The sequence below is a fragment of the Coccinella septempunctata genome, chromosome 1 (genome assembly GCF_907165205.1).
Source record: "Coccinella septempunctata chromosome 1, icCocSept1.1, whole genome shotgun sequence".
NCBI classification, from domain to species: Eukaryota; Metazoa; Arthropoda; class Insecta; order Coleoptera; family Coccinellidae; genus Coccinella; species Coccinella septempunctata.
In genome coordinates, this window is record NC_058189.1 from 4384993 (window position 1) to 4407482 (window position 22490).

The 22490-nt window shown below is 35.6% G+C and overlaps 1 protein-coding gene across 1 annotated transcript in view; it reads right to left on the reverse strand.

Annotated features, from left to right (window-relative positions):
- The window catches only part of LOC123310911 (chaoptin-like), a 268551-nt gene that overhangs the window by 77343 nt on the left and 168718 nt on the right, over positions 1–22490 (reverse strand). The window contains exon 2 of the mRNA XM_044894607.1: positions 6878–6948. The gene's annotated coding sequence lies outside the window, so the exon portion shown is untranslated. The remainder of the gene's footprint in view (positions 1–6877; positions 6949–22490) is intronic.

The window sequence follows — 22490 nt, forward strand, 5'->3', positions numbered from 1 at the left end:
GACTCACCCTGTATATTCGATATAACTCCGTTCCGCATTAGTAGCTCTGTCGCAGATCGTTTTTCAAGAAACTTCCTTCCGCTAGAATACCTCACGACGGAACAAACAGAAATATAGTAAACCATTTTCCTCGAAGAGCAAGGGATGTAGCTTGCACTGTTGAAAGAGTTTAAAATACTGATGCAGTTATCCTGGAAAGAAAGCTCCTAATTCCCAAGAGTAACATTAGTCGATGCAAAGAACATCTTCGTACTTCTCCATTCCGACCATTTCTACCATTCGAAGGAGCATTCAGAAGTATACGTAAGACGTTACTTAGAGGATATTTTTCAAATGAAAGGTAGAATGCCCTATGTACATACTGAATCTGCAGTCCTTCGGTGGTTCGTTATCAGTTTTTTTGATGCGTTAATTTGAAGATTTCCAGATAGAATATTCGAAACAATAGATGCTCAACTGCTGAAGAGAAATCAGACCCAAATTTCGAAATTTTGTATCTCGACGATGACAACATTGTATCACATTGCAAACAAACATTTTGTTTCAATTTGATATCTATATTATATCTGAATAGGAAAGGTATTGAAAAAAAATTTACAATTCAGCAATTCGTCGGAAAGATGGAGGCTTTCCCAAGTTGACAGAACTGGTATCGTACGCAGTGGCGTAGCAGGCATAGGTAAAGTTGAAAAAAATAATATGAAATACCTTCAACTTTTGTGCGAAAACTTTTTTTAGTATCCAATATATGAATCGCGATTCATTTTTCATCACGACAAAAAAGAGGACAGAAACTAAGAGAGGTGTTTTGTAGCAGATTTCATGAGTATCCGTGGGTCAGTTATTTTCAATTTTTCTACTGAAAAACTACTGTTATATCTATAGGAGATGATTCCCCAATATGAGGGTCCTGTAGCTTTCCTCGAACAACTAAAGAATAGAAGAGTCATCATTTGGAAGACTGGATCTGGTCGGAAAACTCTACCAGTCAAAAGCAAGATTTGGCTGTCATTAATTTGAGTATTGAAGGTATTTCTAACGACGAGGGTGATCCTCTACCAAGATCAGCAGAAGATTTTTGAAGCAGAGATAATATTCCTCCCAGTGTAATTGAAGGACAAGTTATGTACCTACGATTATTTTTTTTTTTCTTCAGTCATCATTCAGTCTTCGAATAAGTTTCGATGAAAGCTTTATTATTCACTTTTTTTCTCGTTTTTTGCTTTGTTTATTTGTTTCAGATATTATGTCGAAATGGAAAGAGGATAAAGAAATTTTTATAACAGGATGTATTGATATCTAGTTAGCCTAGACCAGTTCCAGGCATAAAAAAAAATATTGCTTTACCATAGCTAAAAATAATAATTCACTAGAACTGTCAGTGTGAAGTGAGGTGAAAAAAGTAGACCACAGTTACGCAATAAATTAAAAGAAAGAAAATGTCAACGGAAATTGTGAAACTCGTAAAATTGGAGTATCGAGCAATCATCAAGTACCTGTATTTAAAAGGGTTAAGAGGTAAGCAGATTTACGAAGATATGCTTAATACCCTTGGTGATCAATGTTCTTCGTATGCGACCGAGAAAAATTGGACTGCAAGCTCAAAAGAGGTAAATTTTCCATTGAATATGATGACTGATCGGGAAGGCCAGTTTCTATGTCAATACCCGAAAATATCGATGAAGTTCATGACATGATTTTATCAGACCGTCGAATTGGGCTAAAACGGACAGCTGAAGCACTGCACATCTCATACGAACGCGTTCATCCTAAAGTTCACGCCAATTTGGACATGAGAAAAATTGCTGCAAAATGAATCCCCAAATGTTTGAATGTTGACCAAAAGCGTGCAAGGGTAGAAGCATCGCGTTCGATCTGTGCTCGATTTGAGAACGATGTAGACTTCTTAAAAAGTCAAGCAATAATTGATGGAATACCGACACTCTGGTTCTCGAAGACCTGAGAACTTTCGTGTTCAAAAATCAGCTGGAAAAGTTCTTGCTTCAGTTTTTTGGGATGTCCATGGAGTAATCATGATTAATTTTTTGGATAAGGGTAGAACAATAACTGGAGATCACTATTCGACACTACTGACCACTCTACGGGAAAAATTAAAGAGAAAAGACACAGAAAGCTATCTAAAGGTGTTTTGTTTTTGCAGGACAACGCCCCTGTACACAAATCTCATGTTGCCAATCAAAAAAATTCGTGATTTAGGGTTTGAATTACTAGAACACCCCCTTTATTTAGCAGATTTGGCTCCATCGACTATCTTCTCTTTCCTCAACTGAAGAAAAGTTTGAAAGGTCGTAAATTTTCTTACAACGAGGAGGTAATAAAAGCTGTGGAGCTTTGATTTGCAGAGCAAGAAGGAAAATTTTTTTGAAAGGTCTAGAGACGTTGCAGGTTCGCTGTGATAAATGTATCCAATTAAGAGAAAAATATGTTGAGTAAAAAAATATTTTGACATTGAAATTTTGTTCGGTTCTATAGTAGGCTAAGACTTTTTCAATTTATCCTCGTATCAATGGATAAGAAGCCCTTCAGTATTAAAAGCTTATTCTGTAAACAAATTTGTCATCACTACACTACTCACGGGAAGACAGGGTTCTTTACTGAGGTTTTTCCCTAAGCTCTTCTATCATACTTCAAATTATCATACTCCAAATTGTATGGTACCCCGTTACACCAACTTTGCTAAAACTCATACATATGCTATATTGTTTGATACCTAAAAATGTATTGCTGACATTCAAAAGAATATATATAGTCCTACCATTAAAAAACCCCACAATCCAATTAAACAATCCTTACTCTATGCATGATCTACTATAATTGTTTCAATGAAAAACATTTCTCAGTGGTTTCCTCAACTCATAGGAGAAGCGAATTTTGAAAATTCGTACCCATATGTAGTTATTCAATTTGGAAAATAATATGATAGATCCTGTATCTGTTATTTGCAACGTTCATGTATTTCAGAATTTAAATTGTAGTTTAGTCACTGCCACATCTCCAGTTCATTTGTATTTTCTCTGATTAGGTATTCAGTTCATCTGATGATCATATCTGCATGTATGTTAGAACTTATGGTGGTTTTATAATAAACGTTCCAATCTTTTCGAATTATTCCTAATTTAGCAATGTGTCCCTTTGAAATCTACGACTGATAGATCATCAATCCTATCGATAACGTCATAAAACTTTTCAGGAAAGCAGAATTTTTAGTTACTCGAGTTTTATTAAAGGAAAGAGTGAGACTCTTGATCATTTAGAGAGCTTTTAGCGGCAGAACGGAGGGCCTGTGTGTAGAAGGAAGGTAATGTACATGGGGGTTCTTCAACACAATAGTTCTTCGTGGAATAATATCCACTCGATAATTTGGAAGGCTTTAGACATAACTTCTCGAATGAATAGTTCCTTTTTTATATTCTCTGGAGGAACGCTAGCACTCTTCTAGTAAGCACACTCTCATTTCAAAGTCTTTACTCTTGCGGACTACCCACAAAAATGCCTATACAGTAGGATTTTCTTCAATAGAAGAAAGCACATTCAACTACAACATTTGTTTTGCGATATCACTGATACTTTACGAAATAGTGGCACCAGTACGAAGAGCCGAAAAGTTAGATTTCCCTTATAACTTGAGAAAAAAAGAAGATAGAGGGATGCGGTTTTGGCCATCAACCATCTTTTGAAAATCGTGGTCATCCATTTTTCCCTAGCTCTCATGGTTCCAGAACTGCCATTCAATCCCATCGAATTTTGCCCACCCTGTAATGTATTTATAAAGATCAAGAATAAAGAACCGAGACAATGTAACTTTTTTTAAAGCCCACGGAGAAGCGCATTCCACAAAAAAATTTCTCACTTTATTTCACAAATCGAATGGATTATTGTCTGCCTCAACATTGTATTTTATAGTTGGCAGATAACGACCTTTATATGATGATCTGTACAAATAATAATATAATAATAATGGGTCCTTTTTTGAGAAAACTGCTTTATTGAAAGGCCGACGCGTTTCAATGAATTTTTCGCCGGCAGAATATAACACAAGGACAAATATTGCCTAAAATCTCTTCAACAGTTGACATTTTTATTAATGAGATCGCTTCATACTTTCCCGATACCTACCTTCGTGTATTCTGGAGAATGGAAAATTCTTGCTTTCGAGCAAGACTCCTAATAATTCAGGTGTATTCCGCGGGGACGCAGCAGTTGGACCAATATACGGAATTTGCCGAGGGCCACGTGGTCCCTGCACTGACTTTTTTGATTTTGTGCCGCTGCTTCGATTTTCTTACGCATACGGTTTTATTATTATTCTGGGAATATTCCTTTGTAGAGCAGGAACATAAAACCGCCGTATTTCGCCAAGAATTATTGATATCCCTCAAAAATTTACGAGCTTCAGCTTGGCAAATTCCTCCCGATCCACGAATGAATTTTGAATGAGACATTCGATGGTTTCAGATCGGATATCACGTGGAATGGTAGTTAATTATTCAGAATTGATCTGAAAACACCCCAGGGACTGGGTATCGAAGAACGCTTGCTCATTGACAACGGAAAATTTATGAGAGAGACCTGTGCGTACAAAACCCATTTGATAATAGACTAAAATGCCTACATCTATTACATAGGCGAGTTGATTTACACCAGTGTAGAGGAGGTGTAGTTTATCTACATCTCCTTTTGACTATGTGTAGATAAACTACACTTCCTCTACACTGGTGTAAATCAAATCGAGTGTAGAAAAGTGCTACACTTTTTATGCAAACGAAAGGACTTAGGGTGTTTTCGATTGTGCAAAATATATGTACATTCTGCCAAGAAAGTATCGGAAATCCTGGTAGGAAGTAGGATCAATGAACCACGCAAAGAGTAATTATACTCGATTCAATGTTCCTCATCGTTTTTGATGAACAGTTTCCCGCAAGTTATGACCTGGCATCTTCAGACTGAATATTAAATATTACAAGACAAGATCAACAAAACGAAGTCTTGGAATAAACATACTCATGTAGCACATACCATAATGACAATAGGTATATAATAAGTAAGTGTGCGTGAATCGACCTATAGATTCAATATCCAAAAGGCAGTAGTTGGGTTCGCATTCAAAGAAATAGTAAATTACAGCCTCTTTATTCTTTCGGAGATTGTCATTTCCTTCTTCAGGGCTACTGACAAATTACATTGTTAATCAATCAAGAATGCAACAATATGGTAAGAAGGAAAACTTACTTCAATGTGAGACAACAAAGTGTATGAGCTGTAATTTCTTTAGTTGTGTAAGATTGTTAATACTGTTAATTACCAGGTTAGTCAAAAAAATAGCTCAAAATAGCACAAAACAAACAGTCACGAATACAATCCTGTCTTGGTGAAAATTTGCACATTGATAATCTACGGTCATGTTGAAACTATACGTCAATTCAATGATTCTAAACTCAATTTCTACTTCTTCAATATATTGAAACGTGAAAAGGTGATTTACTTTGGGAAAGTGAGTGAATGTCAAATCGTTGATCGGGCAATTAAAGTTTTGTGAAATCCGCTGTGAATAAGGAATTCTTTTTCATTAGTTGTCTGGCCTAAAGACATATTTCCATCAGCCATGATTATGCACAGGAATAGAAAAACTATATTAAAGTTCAAACAAAGAGATAGAATCAAAGAAAGTTCATCGAGATGGATATGCATATATAATCATAACCAAAATACCTTTTTCTCACGATTGAGTATCGAATAATAATACATCGAGCTTTTAGGTATAGTGAAGGTTCATGGACATGAGCATATGGGGAGTCCGGGAGAGTTGAAACCCTTTTCACTCTGAAGCCACTTTAGAGTTCTATCTGTAAATGGTGGCAACTCATTTTTTCGCGTGAAGATTTGCCCAAATAGGTAACGATAGATAATAATAGTAGAGTGATGTTGAGATGAACATTTTGAGTAGGTACAGCAATTCTTCTTTTTAGGAACCCATAGGATAGTTGAACAGGGGGCAAGAGAGACTTGACCATGAGTTTGTTTATCAGGAAAAACATTGAAAGAAAACAATTACCAATGACCAACGATTGTCTATGTTGAGGTTTTCATCATCAGAGTATGAAATAGGTACATATTTTCTATTTCAGAGACACCCTCACTTATTTCCGAGATGCTTTTTATTTTTTTGAAACTTTTTTTGAAATTTTTTATACTTATTTCTATTTTCTTTTTTTAAAGCAAACTATTATCTGAGCTCAGTGCTGGAAACTTGGACCACTGATTATGTATCCCGACCTTAGCATGGGTCAAGTCTCCCGCACTCCCTTTAAGTCTATTCAACATATGTTTTCTTGAAAATTTTACAACTATTATTGAATAGGCTCATCCTTTGTAAAACAATGTTAATCAACGAAACCAATAAAACTAAATAACACCACGCACCTATTGAACGTTTCAGATAGTGTAACAAACAAAAATTATTCAATTTCTTACTAGCTAATTACAAAATCACGTTCAACCCACTCACTCCCGAACTGTTCTGATGGCGGCCAAAATGGAGCCTCCACTAGTTGTGCCATGTTAAGAGTATGTCACAAGCTATTTACGATATCGGTAGCGAGAAATTTGATTGAAATATTTGATGTGGTTCAAGTCTCCTACCTGAGCAAGACTCCCGGACTCCCCCTACTGTTAAAATAATGAGTTTTTCCATCATCCTAATTCTTGATAAACTACACTTCTCGCCCTGTGTATGTAAGAAGATTCTGAATGATGGCCACAAATTAAGATTCAGAAAACAAGAATTATTCTAGGACATCCGTGACTCACCCTGTACGTTTAACATAGAGCGGTTAACCTATTGAATGAAAATACTCACTAATATGTTTCTCCAAATCAATTCCAAATGAGCGTTGAAATTTTACATTTCGTGTCCTCGATGAATTGGAGCTGGAACAAAAAGAGACATATAATAGAGAGGACGTAATAAGTCATTCAAAATATTCATGAAAACATTTATCATCCTTATGATTAAATTATTACAACATCGCAGTGGGCGTTAATTTTGAAATTCTATGCCATTTGGTTGAAAACCGTTTAGTGAGGAGCACCATAGAATAATTCAAAGCCAACTGCTATGTTATAATCGGATTCTGTACCAATATTATGTTTTATTCATATTCATTAATAAAGCGAGATTTATCATTATATATAACTGTTATCATTATATATAACTGTTTTGGCTCCACTATCGAAATTTGACGATTCATCTTCTGACATCTTTACCTATTCGACTTGAATTAGTTTCAAAATAGTGTGAACAATTTTTCTCCATGAACTTTTTTAAGATTATTTAATTCTGAGATCGAACTGAATTCTGACCAGGATTGAGATGATACAGCAAAGCACTATCTACTAAAATTATGAAGTTTTTTTCAATCAATTCAAAAAACCGCACTCTTCTTCTCCAAGACGGACACTAATAATCTTCGTTGTAGCCTTAATGTATAGATTTACATATAATGTAAGTAGAGAAATTTATTCATATTGTGAGGTAAACACAAAGTGTAAAGTAAAGACATCCAATTTTTTTCACCACTTCACGACTACTTGGTTTGAGATCAAAGCAACCCTAGTAAATCTACGAAACAAGCGGCTCAAGTGTCACACGGTAACTCGTATTCGAATAAATCACGGCTTCTCTCAAAGTGGAAGGAAAATCAACCAACTTTCGTATATTTGGAAAACAATAGGTGCTCGAGAATTTCGTGCATGAGAAATTATCACTTCTTTGAAAAAATCAAACTTTCATATAATGAATTCCTTCATAAAATTTAGATGTACTGAATTGACTTCAAGGGCATATTACTGGGTAGTGAAGGAAAGTGATTTCAAAGATATTTCATCAAGTTACACGCTCAAAAATAGGGAGGAAAAAAATATTATTTCAGAGCAGTGCCAATGCAATATCGATATGGAATGCAGGAATTGTTCGACGAAGCATGAAGGTGATCTAATATATTCGGATTTCCATATCACTTGGTGACTGGTTGGATTTTTTATTCGAGTTTCTCGACAGCAAGAGTCTTGATTTACATGAACCATGAACCCAATCACACGTATAGGTGGAAAATTTATTGTCCGAGTTTTTTTCTTATACATATATATCTTCTTGCATTTCTTATTGCAAATAAGGGGTGGCCATTTGAAAACGAAACAGACGAGATTACAGACGAAATAAATTTTTTCGATAGAAATGCTCGGACAGGTCGATTTCTGTTTCGAGGGGGACAACTTAAGATGTAGGTAACGGACGCATAGCGCTTCAACCCTTGCTACTACAACCCTCACCCCCAATTTTTGAATAGGGAAGATGGTGTGAGTGATACCTCATTTGAAAGGTATTTTTATACTGATTTCAGCACAGTAATTGTTTTTTCATTTTATGCATTAGTTCTCGAAATATTTTTAACTAAGTATTTGAAAATGAAGTGGTGTTTTCATGGCACTTGTAGTGTGTTTTTGTGAAAAATCGACATTTTGAGCTTCAAAACAACCATGACTGTGGCTTCCTTCCTCCAATCCACTGACATAGAAATCTTTAATCAAGATGTCGAACAAACAAAGCGTATTGCGAAGGAGCTCAATCTTGCTGAAACTCAATCTAAATTATCTTCGATATTATTTGCAGTATTTCCAATAACATGCGGTAACACTTGATCGATAGAAATCTCCAAAAAGTCCAAATACGTATATATCTCTAATCAGATTACCAGGTAAGAAAATCAAATCATTAATGATGCCACAGAAATATTCCAGTCCCAATTCGTGGAACGATTTCCGACTTAATTATGAAGTGTTTTCTCAGTTGGCTTCAATAATGTTTTCATTTTGTTGATTATTGAATTCATATCTTTTTCAAAAAAAAAATGAGAATCGATAATTTGTTATTTATTACGAACAGATCATTAAGTTGGCTTACTGGTTCTTTGACATGTGAATTATTCTTAGTTTTGAATCGAGACTTGTATGTGTTCTAATTCATTGTTCGACATGGTTTATTCAATTGCAGAGCGGGTGGAAATAATTTCACTTTTTTTTGTAAACAATCAATGTGCGAATAGAACCGCAGAATTCTTCAATCAACTTGTGGCTTCAAAGGAAGCCACAGTCATGGTTGTTTTGAAGCTCAAAATGTCGATTTTTCACAAAAAAACACTACAAGTGCCATGAAAACAACACTTCATTTTCAAATACTTAGTTGAGAATATTTCGAGAACTACTGCATAAAATGAAAAACAATTACTGTGCTGAAATCAGTATAAAAATACTTTTCAAATGAGGTATCACTCACCCCATCTTCCCTATTCAAAAATTGGGGGTGAGGGTTGTAGTAGCAAGGGTTGAAGCTGTGGCGGCGTAGTTGTACCCATGGTAGAAGAATACTTCATCTCACCATGGTGGTACCAAGGGTAGCCAAACGATGGCATCACTGCGCACGACGGTTGCGATCACAGGGTAGAATATACGTCTATTGCGGTGCAGCATACGCCAAACGATGGCGCCACCGGCGACGCACAACTCTATACCCTCGACGTAACCGGCGTTTATAGCAGGCACAAACTACGCTGCTTCGGCGATTGTCGTAGGTAGCTGCTAGGGTTCATTAACCTACCTGATGAGTCCGACCCTAGCAGTGGGACGAAACAATCACCCCAAGAGCACGCATTTCTTCAAATAGCGTGAACTCACCCCAGCACATACCGCCAAAGTGGTGACCCCGACGTGATGAGGGAGGGCCGTCTTAACGACGTATCCCAAAAGGCCAGACCGGTTGAGACAATAGCTCGCTCACAATGCACGCTCCCATCTCTGGTATTTCTGACGCTACTCTAGACGCCCTTTCCCATCTTCGTAAACGGCGGTACCCTGCCTACCGTATCTCATCGCTTCCCCAGTCAGCGCCGCTGGTGGGGGAGTGTTGTGGCGGCGTAGTTGTACCCATGGTAGAAGAATACTTCATCTCACCATGGTGGTACCAAGGGTAGCCAAACGATGGCATCACTGCGCACGACGGTTGCGATCACAGGGTAGAATATACGTCTATTGCGGTGCAGCATACGCCAAACGATGGCGCCACCGGCGACGCACAACTCTATACCCTCGACGTAACCGGCGTTTATAGCAGGCACAAACTACGCTGCTTCGGCGATTGTCGTAGGTAGCTGCTAGGGTTCATTAACCTACCTGATGAGTCCGACCCTAGCAGTGGGACGAAACAATCACCCCAAGAGCACGCATTTCTTCAAATAGCGTGAACTCACCCCAGCACATACCGCCAAAAAGCGCTATGCATCCGTAACCTACATCTTAAGTTGTCCCCCTCGAAACAGAAATAGATCTGTCCGAGCATTTCTATCGAAAAAATTTATTTCGTCTGTAATCTCGTCTGTTTCGTTTTCAAATGGCCACCCTGTATAATTTAGGCTTTGCACTTGCTCCCGGTTGCAAGTATTTGAGTATTTGTTTTTAGTAACGAAAACTTATCATTTTGCCCAAGTCTCTGTAATTTTCGAATTTCGAGCCTTAAATAAACACTGGAGTGAGATAGTTTCTAAGTGTCGCCAATTGAGAAAGTTTCAATGCGAAAAGATAGGAAGGTATATAAATTCAGCCATGTAACGTCACTGTCGCGTTAGACAGAGAAGTATCAGATGTGTGGAAGACAAAAATTCGTTTGTGTTGCACCGCAAAGGCCATTCCATGTAGGTGTCAATGTTCCAAATATAGAAATCTGAATTATTTTTTCTCAATATTTGGAAAAAAAAAAACGATCAAATGTAATTAAAATCTCAGAAACTACAGATGACGTACCGAAGCTAGGACTAACAAAAAGTTCAGTGAGGATTAAATGCCTATAATAAACGTCATTTTATTTTGTTGCAATGGATTGAATAATACTCTAAGCAATAAACAATTAAAGCTACACCATTCAAGTCATTTCATTAATTAAATAATTCTCTGGAAAGTGCTATCATTTGAATCCTAATAAATTGAAATGGAATGAAATTTTGTATACAACGCGTGAATTTCAAATGTTTATTCATTCGAAGAAATAAACCTACGAGACTGAAGGGTTTTTTCTCCTGAATGATTATACATTTAACTCACTTGTTGTATGAATAACTATCAACATACTGAAAGTTCTTCTCTAAAATAAAGAAAAAGTATACCTTTACTTTAGTTAATGTAAACTGGTTTGTGCCAGCCGACTTGAATTCTCATTCATTTTCGAAATATAATCATAATGAAGAGTGATATCGCCTTTACGGCACTGAATAAATTAATGACGATATGAATATCGACAAGTGTTACGATCTTCGTCTTGGTTTCTATCTGGAGGGGATTGAATCGGATACCGTATCATGTTGGATGGCGCTCTGGGTAAATAATACCCAGTAGAACATGACAACATTGAATAAAGTTCCATCAATTCCAAACGTTCTCCACCGTGGAAAAATGCTATGTTGCTCTGATGAGGCCAAATGAGGCCGAAACCATGGTCAGCATCTGCTTTTATTCGGTGGAGCGTACTCCATTTGGGGCCTTGACGATGGCAAATTGGCTAGCTCAATTCAGATCGTAACACTTGTCGATAATCATATCGTCGGGTGGTGTGCATCAGAATTTATCCTCATTATAATCATAATTATTTCATTTAATTTGAATTACTGACAACAATATTGCTCATTTCTGAGTTGCAACTAAAATGTGCATAGAGAATATAAGAGATCGATAGGTACGAAGCAAAGTTAATCTTTGCTAGCCTCTAATAATTATTCCCTACAAATCCAATTCTCATTAGTCCATCATATTCAGTAAAGTTGGTAATCATCAATCTGTTCGCGATCGAACTGAGGGATTGGACAGTTATCCCTGTTACCCTGTTAATGCAATATATGATCTATTCAATCAGATGTTCGATGCAATACCAAACGTGTTAATTGGTTGGGGATTTAATCATTTGTGTGATGAATTTCAGTAAAAGCTAATAACAAATCATGATGGGATAAAATTTCTCTTATATGAGTCTTGACTCGTACAAATATTTCAACGGTAGATTGTTGAGCTAAAAAAAAAACATTTTTCCTAAACCATTTTTTCCGATTTTACCCTGATAAAAAGATACAGCCATTTTAAGTTTTCATAATGAGCTGTACCATCCCTGGAAAAACAAAAAACCTTCAGAATAACTAGCTAAATCTGTGACACTACACATCTATGGATCTTTTGAACAGGGTTGTATTCAGCCAAAGAACCCAATTTTGCAAATTTCACAAGGGAGTCAATTCTGTTAGATCAATGACATCAGAACTGTTCTATGACGTCATCCTTTTTTTTTCATTAAATAAAACCTCCATTCTAATAGTGCGAAAGAAAAAAAAGAATATTTCATACTATATGGCAAAAACTTATATTTTGTGGAATGGGAAGAGTCTCGTTTAACAATGACTTGAAAAAATTGCAGTTTTTGTACGTTGTTTCAGAATATTTCCTTATTTTATTCCCGATACCCTAAAGGATGAAAAACCTGACCTGAAATTTGGTTCACAACGAATTGAAGGCATTTTAGTTATTTTTACTGCAAGTAGTTATATGAATGTTTATTCATGGGAGCTTTATTAATACGAGCTCAAAGGGCGAGTAGGTTTTGTTGCATCGTGAACATGTTAGGTTGCCTGATTCGGGTTTGTCGGCGTTTTTTGACCCAGTTGCTAGCGACACTTTACGGGCCAGAAACAAAAATTTTCGTCTGTCAGTCACAACAATAATAATAGTATCATCACCGAGTGCTCCAAAAATTTTCAAAAACCCAAAGTAATCCTCTGATATATCGCCACAATTATGGCACCATCCGTCATCTACATTATTGGACAATAATTTTAAATACTTACCCTTGTTGTTTTGCATTGAATCATGTTGTTTTTGAACGTCAAAATGGAATGAAATATTTTATAACATTTCGACGTTTCAAGACGACAATATTCAACCCATAGTAACAAGGGTAAGTTGACGTTTATCTATTATTCACATGTATCTAATAATACCACTGGGGATGAAATTTTGCCGGCAAAATTTCTAAATTGTAATATGAAAATATGAAAGTTTGTTGCTCGGCAATGTCGTGAACAACATTTGTATCAAAATCACCAGTCATAAGGCGAGAAAATTGAATATTACAATGGAGAAACTTTACCTGCTTAAATTTCATCTCGAGTGGTATTCGACATGACCATTTCACGAGAAAATAAGTCCAACATATTCGACATTCATTTCCGAAGCTATCTTGAATTTGAGAAATGTCAAGAAATTCTCGCTGAAAAACTAACTTACTAATTTTTGCTGGCTTGCATGTTTTATCGCAGTGAAATGATCGTTGCCATGGAAACTTTTTCACTGAAAATGTAATGAGTGAAAAAAAAACAACAAAAAAACAAGTGAAACAAAATAACCTGAGGATATACATGGTGTATAGTCACAATGAAATGTCCCACCACGATAAAGTAGACTAAATACTATGACAGTAACATTAGTTCAGCGAAAATGTACCAATTCCAAAATAATGAGAATTTTATAAAAATACCTAGAATTGCCGATTTTCGTACTATTTTTTTCAATCGAAGGGCCAATTTGTGATTAAGAATAGCGTTTTTCGCCTATATTAATCCCAGATTATTGTACTATCACCCCTTATTGAAATTATTTTAAGTAATTAATCGGAAACTACACTAAATGTGAATTCAAAATTTTTTTTCTACATAAGTTTTTTCAAACAATTTTAAAAACTTTTTCATATTCTGGAGATCCAGAAATGGCAGATAATATTAATAATATTTCTTAAACTTATTATCTATCAAGGGAGTTAACCCTTATGTACAGTTGTGGCTCACAAAATGCATACAATTCTAATTATTTTGGAAACCGGTAAGTGTATAAACATCATCTAACTCTTGTTGCTATGGATTGAGTAATGCCCTAGCAACAATCAATCGAAGCGACACCTTTCATGTCATTTCATGAACTCTTGCAATGGAAACGTATTTTTTCAAAACTATATTTTGTGCCTTTCGATTACCTCGAGCATTTTACAATCCAAGTGATATGGAATAACACATTTATTGTTTTTTCAAGAAAAATTTTGACATTATTCAGTCGTTTTTTCGTGTTTTGAGTATTACATTGGTTTCACTTTCACAACTTTGGAGAGTAGAGAGAAGAAGAACGATCGCCGTACTAAAAATGTGTCCCCAAAAACCGGGGAAAATAGGTGTCGCTGTGATCGCTTGGTTGATCGATAAGGGATAGGGATTTAAGCGTCAATTTGAAATTAACTGCCTTCATTTTATTTTAGGTTATGTGTCACCGTATTTTTTTTATGATTTTTCAAATACGTTCCTTCAAATCTATGAAATTAAAAATAAAATCACTGATCAAAAAAATTGTACATACATATGTTTAATTTTTTATGGAAAACAGGATATGTTAGTTGGTTTAATGTAATCTTCAAAATTATATACATTCGCAGTGAGGAGTAGTACACATCAAGACAACAAAAGGTAGCAATCTCAGATTTATCACTTATTAGAGTGGATTCTGTTTCCAATACTGAGCTGAGAACCGTTATAAACCATATATCATGTTATGCAAACAAAATTCTTCAAGAAAATTCACTTCTGAAGTTTTATTGGTTAGATATTCTTATTCAGAAGAGTCCACTTCTCACTAGGGATGACAATTTCGATTACTTTTATAATGAATCCATTATCTTTTTCGATATCTTCATCGCAAAAGTGCTCTAGACACACAAGTTGAGTCCGAGTCGATTCTTGAGGTAAGGTTTTTCCCAATTTTCTCTCAAAAATGCACGCTTCAACATTTCACCATGGTCATGGGTTGTTCAATCATCAAAAATCACCAATAATAATATTCTAATCATCTGTCACTAGGAAGACAGTTCACTCAGCCAACTTCAACTAATTTAAATCAAAATTTCGTTCTCCTGTGATCGCCAGCGCGGCTATTGGCATATTGGCAAAAACATGAACTACCTATTGGTACATATTTTAGGAGACAAATAATCTGTGGTCTTACAGCAGCAATAGTTCTCCTTCTGTCTACTCTCCATAGTCAACTGCCATGTGTTCTGTGATAGTGTCAAAGTTTTATATCACCTCTACGCGCAGTCGCAATATTCGAAACACATAAAAATACATTAATAGTTGAGGCGTTCTTTGACGACACCATAAATATAATATATAATGCACTTCCATTATGCATATAATGGTAAAACTAAAAAAAACACCCCAATTTGAAGTGGTAATATAATTTTAGTCCGAGATTAACAGCGGGTTTCATAAAACTTTGACTGTCCGATCAACGATTTGACATTCACTCGATTGCTAAAACGAAATCACTGAAACTTTTTCATTTCTGAATATATTGGAGAAGTAGCAATTGAGAAAAATTGAATGGACGTATGAACATCATAATTTGATGATATTCTGAATGATCTTGACTGAATGATCGATTGAAAACAAATTGACGTCTATTCGTCAATCAAGCGTTGATTCCCCGATCGAGCTTTGTAAAACCCAGAATGGGTTGAAGATACCTACCTCACGGCTAAAAATCGCCGAAATTTTTAATACTCCACAGTGAAAGCCTAGCCTATCGATATATCTACAGAGATTACCGAACGAAGATCGCAAAAAGTTCGCCAGATTCAAATTTCAACAATATATTATTCCGTTTTTACGCCTACATACGTCTCTGTGCCTCCGTAGGTGGCGAAGCACGACCGCATATATTCAAAAACATCGCCGCGGCAATATATTATGAACATAACTTTCTGGTAATCTCAGGCTAGGAGTTTCGGCCGTATTCATTTCACCGGCAGAGAGACTATCGGCTCTGATTATTGCTTTATTATGCGATGCATAATCTGCACTGTTCCCGTACGCCTCTTCTGCTACCCGAATACATGAGTGGTGTTGTTAAGTGTGGGCGATTTCATTGAATATCAGATAAGCCGACGCGAAATATGGCCAGGCTTTGTATGAAACTTCTTGAACCAACTCTTCTCGTGATCAGAAATTGTGGGAATCATTCACTGTTAAAGTATTTTGTGTTCTTGTAGATCCTATACATTCTGTTCACTGAGTTAAATATTAAAAGTTCTTCATGTAACAAGAGGGATATAAATAAATATTCATGCTTGGAGGACGCCAGAGCATACGACAGAGTGTGGCAACAATATACCTATTATATAAAGCGCGAGTGCCTCAAGCGTCAGTACTTGGACCATAACTGTACATAGCAACAAATCCGATAACTATGGAGAGTAGAGAGAAGGAGAACGATCGTTGCTTTGAGACCAGAGATTATTTGTCCCCCAAAATATGTACCAAAAGGTAATTCATGTTTTTGCCAATAGCGATAATGGCGAAATTTTGATTTAAACTAGTTGAAGTTGGCTAACGGCCGTTTTCAATAATCCTATCTATCCATTATTTCAGTTACTGAAGATAGAAAATGCATGTGATTTCGTTTCTATGATCTATCTGTACATATATTTTAGAATGGTTACCAATTGTTACTAATCGTCAGTAAGTGAAACGATGGATATCTAGGTTTATTGAAAACGGCCGTAAGTTAACTGTCTTCCTTGTGACATATGATTAGTATATTATTATTTTAGATTTTTGATGAGAAAACAACATATGACCATGGTGAAATGTTGAAGCGTAAGAGTGGTTTGGCATCGGAAAGAGAAGGATAAGAGATAACATTTCAGAGTGCATTTTTGAGAGAAAATTGGAAAAAATCTTACCTCAAGAATAGACTCGGAAATATATCGCACTTTTGCGATGATTGTATCAAAAGAGATGGTGGATTCATTAAAAACGAAATCGAAATTGTCATCCCTCGTGAGAGGGGTTACATGGTTCAGAAGTGGATATTCTTGAAGAATTTTGTTGGCATATCATAATATATGGTTTATTACGGTTCTCAGCTGAGTATACGAAACAGAAGCTACTCTAATAATTGATAAATCTGAGATTGCTACATTTTGTTGTCTTGATATATTATGTTCTACTACTGACTGCGAATGTATATAATTTTAAAGATTATATTAAACCAACTAACTTATCCTGTTTTCAGTAAACAATGATAAACATACGTACGTATCATTTTTTGATCCGTGATTTCTTTTGTATTTCATTGATTTCCTAATTCATTATAAATAAATAAAACTGATTATTTAGTCCCCTTTATAATGTGAATTGTATTTTATTGCATATAATTCAGAAAAATTTCATATGTATTAAAGATTTGAAAAAATGTACCTATTTGAAAAATTATCAGAAAAAACTACGATGACACATAACCCAAAATAAAATTAAGGCTGTTAATTTCAAATTGACTTAAATCCCCACCCCTTATCGATCAACCTAGCGATCGCAGCGACTCCTAGTTTTCACGGTTTTAGAGACGTTTTTAGTACCAGTTTCGTTTTTCCCACTGTAGGTAGCGCTGTTTAGAATTTGACAGAGCATTGTCAATTGATATTTGAAAATAATTTAAATACTTTCCTACGACTTACGCATATGTTGTATTTATAAACGATTATTCATTAGTGTGTGAAATTGGATTAGTTTCGAGAAAGGGTCTAAAACATTCATTTATTCAACATGTCCTTCAGTAAGTTCAGTTTCCGTATGGACAATCAAGAACTACAGCTAAGAATTCGGTGTTGTTGGAATTTGAGGCATAACCAAAGCAGATGAACGAATATTCGGGACGGATATACATAGCTAAGTTTTATGGCGACTTCAGCAATATTTCGAAGAAAGTGTATCGGAAATACCTAATGTGAATTGTGAGCATGTATTGAGAATCAGAAATACATAAATCTATTCGAGTCTGTTCTTCAAATATTCTTCCTGAGTTGATGTAGTGGAAATTCCCTTTCCGTCAACTGAATTTATTGGATATTTGACCAATCAACTGTGTTTTATTGAAATCATATTGAATTAACACCCTCACGAATTCAGTTTGTCAAACGGAAATTATCTTGAAGAAGAATTGTAAATACTCCTTTGAACCCTTATTCCATAGTGTTGAAATATTGACAGATTTGTTTTTACAACGAATATTAAACTTTAAATCACAAAAATTCCTTAACAGCTGACAAAATAGGCCAGTTCATATTTTGAACTCGTTGATCGATATTCGATATCAACGCAAAACAAAATAAAACGATCATTGAACTTCCTTTGGTAGAACAAGGATAGAACGAAGCAAATAACATGGTGGCGCCACCACGAAACTGATCCCATATCCCTGATTTTTTGAAATGCTGATGCATGCAAAAAGTGACAAGTTCACACACCAGTGTTTTAGACATCTTAGAGCTGTCTGTATCAAGAGGAAAATAAAGCTCAACGGGCAAAAGAGCCCAGCGATAAAACTGTGAACCACAATCAATCTGGAAGTTGATGGAGAGGAAAACGGGTGGACTAACCAGGGAAAAGCCATCTAATCAAGCCATCGACAAAACCAAGGCAGCAATGAATAAATTCTACCCACTGACACATTTCGAAAGAGACAAAATTGAAATTAATAAGAGCCGTTGTTTGCGTGAACCGAGTATCCTAAATTTCTTACAGAACTAAGAATAGGTAGTATAATAATATAATACTAGGTAAACAAAATTTGTGAGAATAAATTTGGATACCTATAGCTTCAAAACACCAAAATAAGACAGAAAGTTTCCATGGAGTGATGCCTGGAGAAGCTCCGTTGAACAGTTACGTTGCTTCAAAGATGACACTCCAACTAAGCAATTTTTTAACCCATTTTCTCCTGAAACTCTGCTGCAAACTAATAAAAAATTATCTTTATTACTTGCGAAACAGCTGGCAATCGGAAACTACATCTAACATTAACTAGCCCTATTTCAAAGGAAGTTCTACAGGGTCTTTGACTATTGATTCTTGTACAATCAAGAATGGATAGTTATAGCGATATGGATAACAGTAACACTTCACCAGAGCTCATCGAATTGGCAATTACGGATACATAGATGAAGCCATAAACATAAAATGGTGACTTCTTACTTTCATAAAGGTATGTGAGGTCGACTAAATAATATGCACCTCGGCATAAAACTGACTATATCTTCCCGCCTGCTTGCTATCCTCGGTTGTGCCTCGGTTATCAATTTGCAGGCCCGACTGTAGAGAGTTTTTCGTCCGTGGTTCATAAATAACTATTTTGTTACGGTTTTGGAACAGCCTGTATTTTTTAAACCGAACCGATTCGAAAAAAATGGTAAGGGAAAAAAGTTTTTCTTTTGGCCTCAGAAATCTATTGTTAAAATACTTGTACGAGCCAAAGATTCACCCTGTATAGATAATATATTCACATTTTTCAAAATTGGACCCACAAATAATTTCCTTAAATTACATGATGGTAATAAAAAACACCCTTTTACCTGTTATCGACTTATATGGACTAATAGACTTCAAGTTGTTGTTATGGCTTGTCAATTTATGGTGTGAGTATTTGACGTCTTATAGGTATATTCATAATTATTATATTGAAATAGGTTTCGAAATCCGCGAACTTAATGAATGTTGAATTTAATGGCCCTTCAAAGCTGGGAGAACAAGATCAGGACCTGACTCGATGCGGTTAGTGCGGCTGAAGCCATAACAATCTATTACACAGATTGCGAATGAAGTTGAAGGCCGATTTCCTTTATTTATAACCGGCATGAACGCCACTGCCTACCAGCTGTGCGAAATAGAAAGGGGATGTGCCATTTTATATAACAGTAGGAAGTTTTCAGTTTAGATTTCCATTATTTCTTCGTCCAATTCGGTTCCGTCCATTAGATTCATGACAGAATCAAATGTAGCACAACGACCGTACGAATTCGATGTTCGATTCCAACATTTATTTTTATTATGAATAGACACGTCGAATCGGATAAGGGTTGTAGCCAAGAAAGGGATCGTGTTAAGGTTGAACGGACCGAGAAGTGAATGATTTCTGAAATATTCATACAAGAGAATTGAATGATCTCTGTCTCGAAAAAGGGGCTTAGAATGGTCTAAACATGTTTTATCTTGTCTGAAAGCAATTGTTGGGAATGTGAAGTTTTTCAAAGAAAATATTCTCTAATAATTATAAAAAAACATATTCCTTATGAATTGATAACTGTATTTTGCGGGATAAGGACGAACTCTCAAAAGATCTTAAAGTATATTCAGCAACGTTTCGCAAACTCTCGTTTGCTTCATTAGGCCTAAAAACATTATAAAAATGTCATACAAAACACTTACAGTAAAGTATAAATAAATACCTCTATACTATAAATAAGACATTCAGATGTAAAAACTTTAAAAACCGACGGCATCAACTGTATATTCCACGTCAAATCACAAAAAAACAGCTTAAAATACTAAAAGTTTGGCTAAAATTCACTTGGAAAATTCCAGAATATTTACATCCAAAATAAATCATAGGAAAACATAACCTGAAAACACAACAGAACAAACCAATACAGTAAAACAATATCAAGGTTGTCAAACACAGAATTATCTTCATTTTCTTTCAATGAAATACCGTACATTAATTAGTTTCCACCAAGCTCGCACAGCACTATAAATGCACATATTTTGTTAAAACAGAATTGTAAAGTTTGCTTAAATGTTCAGTATCAGATCTAAAATTAACAGTGTTGTTAATGTTAATATGTATCATTTCTAAAATGTTCCTTTTTCTAAAATGTTGTTCATTGTCTAATATTTTTACATTCGAAAAATCGAACCTGTGATCGTCTTTGAAAAAATGTGAACATAAGGCTGTCCTTTCTCTATTTTTCACATCTCTGACATCGTATGCATGTTGTTTAATCCTATTTTGTAAATACTGTCTCGTCTGTCCTATATACATTTTATCACAATCCAAACATGGAATCCCATATATCACTCCTGATCTATGATCTTTATTTATTGGATCTTTTATTTTGCTGTATAACGACCCAACTGTTTTCATGTTGTAAAACACTAGCTCACTATTTTCCGTTTTAAGGGTTCTTTTGATTTTTTGGGACAGTTCTGGGACATACGGAAATTTGAAGTAAGCTTTACTCATTGTGGTTGTATTGACAGTTTTGTCATTGTTTCGTTTACGTAGAAGTTCTGAAACAATTCTATCAACGAAAGGTTTGGGGTATTTATTATCTCGTAATATGTGTTTCACTTTTTTTATGTTTAGGTCATGATACACGGGGCTGCTCAAGTTGATTGCTCTGTGAAGTAAGTTGTTAATAGCACTGATCTTATAGCTGGTAGCATGGTTTGATAAATAGTTAAGTATGATACCTGAGCTGGTGGGTTTAGTATACCAATTCGTTATGATTTTTTGTTCTTCCGTACGGTGTAAGCAGACGTCCAAAAAGGGCAAAGAACCTCCAGTTTCCACTTCAAACGTGAACTGTATCTTGTCATGGTAGCTATTGAAAATTTTTACCGTTTCATCAATCATGTCAAATGGTAAAGCCATGACAGAGTCATCAACATAGAACTTGACAAAAGGCACAGGAAAGGGTAGTTGGGACACAACTGTTATCACCAAGTCATTCATTACAAATTTTCCAAAAATGGGACTCGCAATGCCACCCATAGTTGTTCCCTCAATTTGTAGGTACGTTTCTCCATTGAACATAAAATAACTGGATTCAAACAGAAAGTCAACCAACATCAGGAAAGTTTTTCTATCCAGGCATGTATAGGCTGATATTGTCTGCCAATTCTTTTTAATGATCTGTACAGTGAGGGCATGTGTGATATTAGTGAACAAAGAAGTGACGTCCAATGAAACCAAGACGTATCCGTCAGGTAAGACAACATTTTTCGAAAATTCAACAAACTCAAAAGAGCTATTCACTTGGTGTTGAAATGTAGTTGCTACATCACATAACGTGTTGTGTATGAATGTTGCAATATTTGATGAGGGAGAATTAATTCCACTGACTATCGGCCTCATGTGTAGACCTTCCTTGTGTGTTTTCCGCAGACAGTATAGTCGGGGAGGAACCGAGTTGTGTTTTTTTAACTTTTTCTTTTCAAACTCAGAAATGAATGAGTTTTCAAATAAAGAGTCTACAAGAGCATTTGCTCTTTTTTGAAACGAAGATGTGGGATCTTTTTTGAGTAATTTATATGTGTTCACATCACTCAGCATTCCCTTAACATGGTTAACGTAGTCCTCACGATACATGATCACTATTGATCCACCCTTGTCCGATTTGTTCACTATGATGTCATTGTTATCTTTAAGAAACCGTTTCGTTATATTAAAATTCCTCACCATCTTATCATGGACATCTACCCTTCCATTGACTCTGTGTAAGTGGTTAG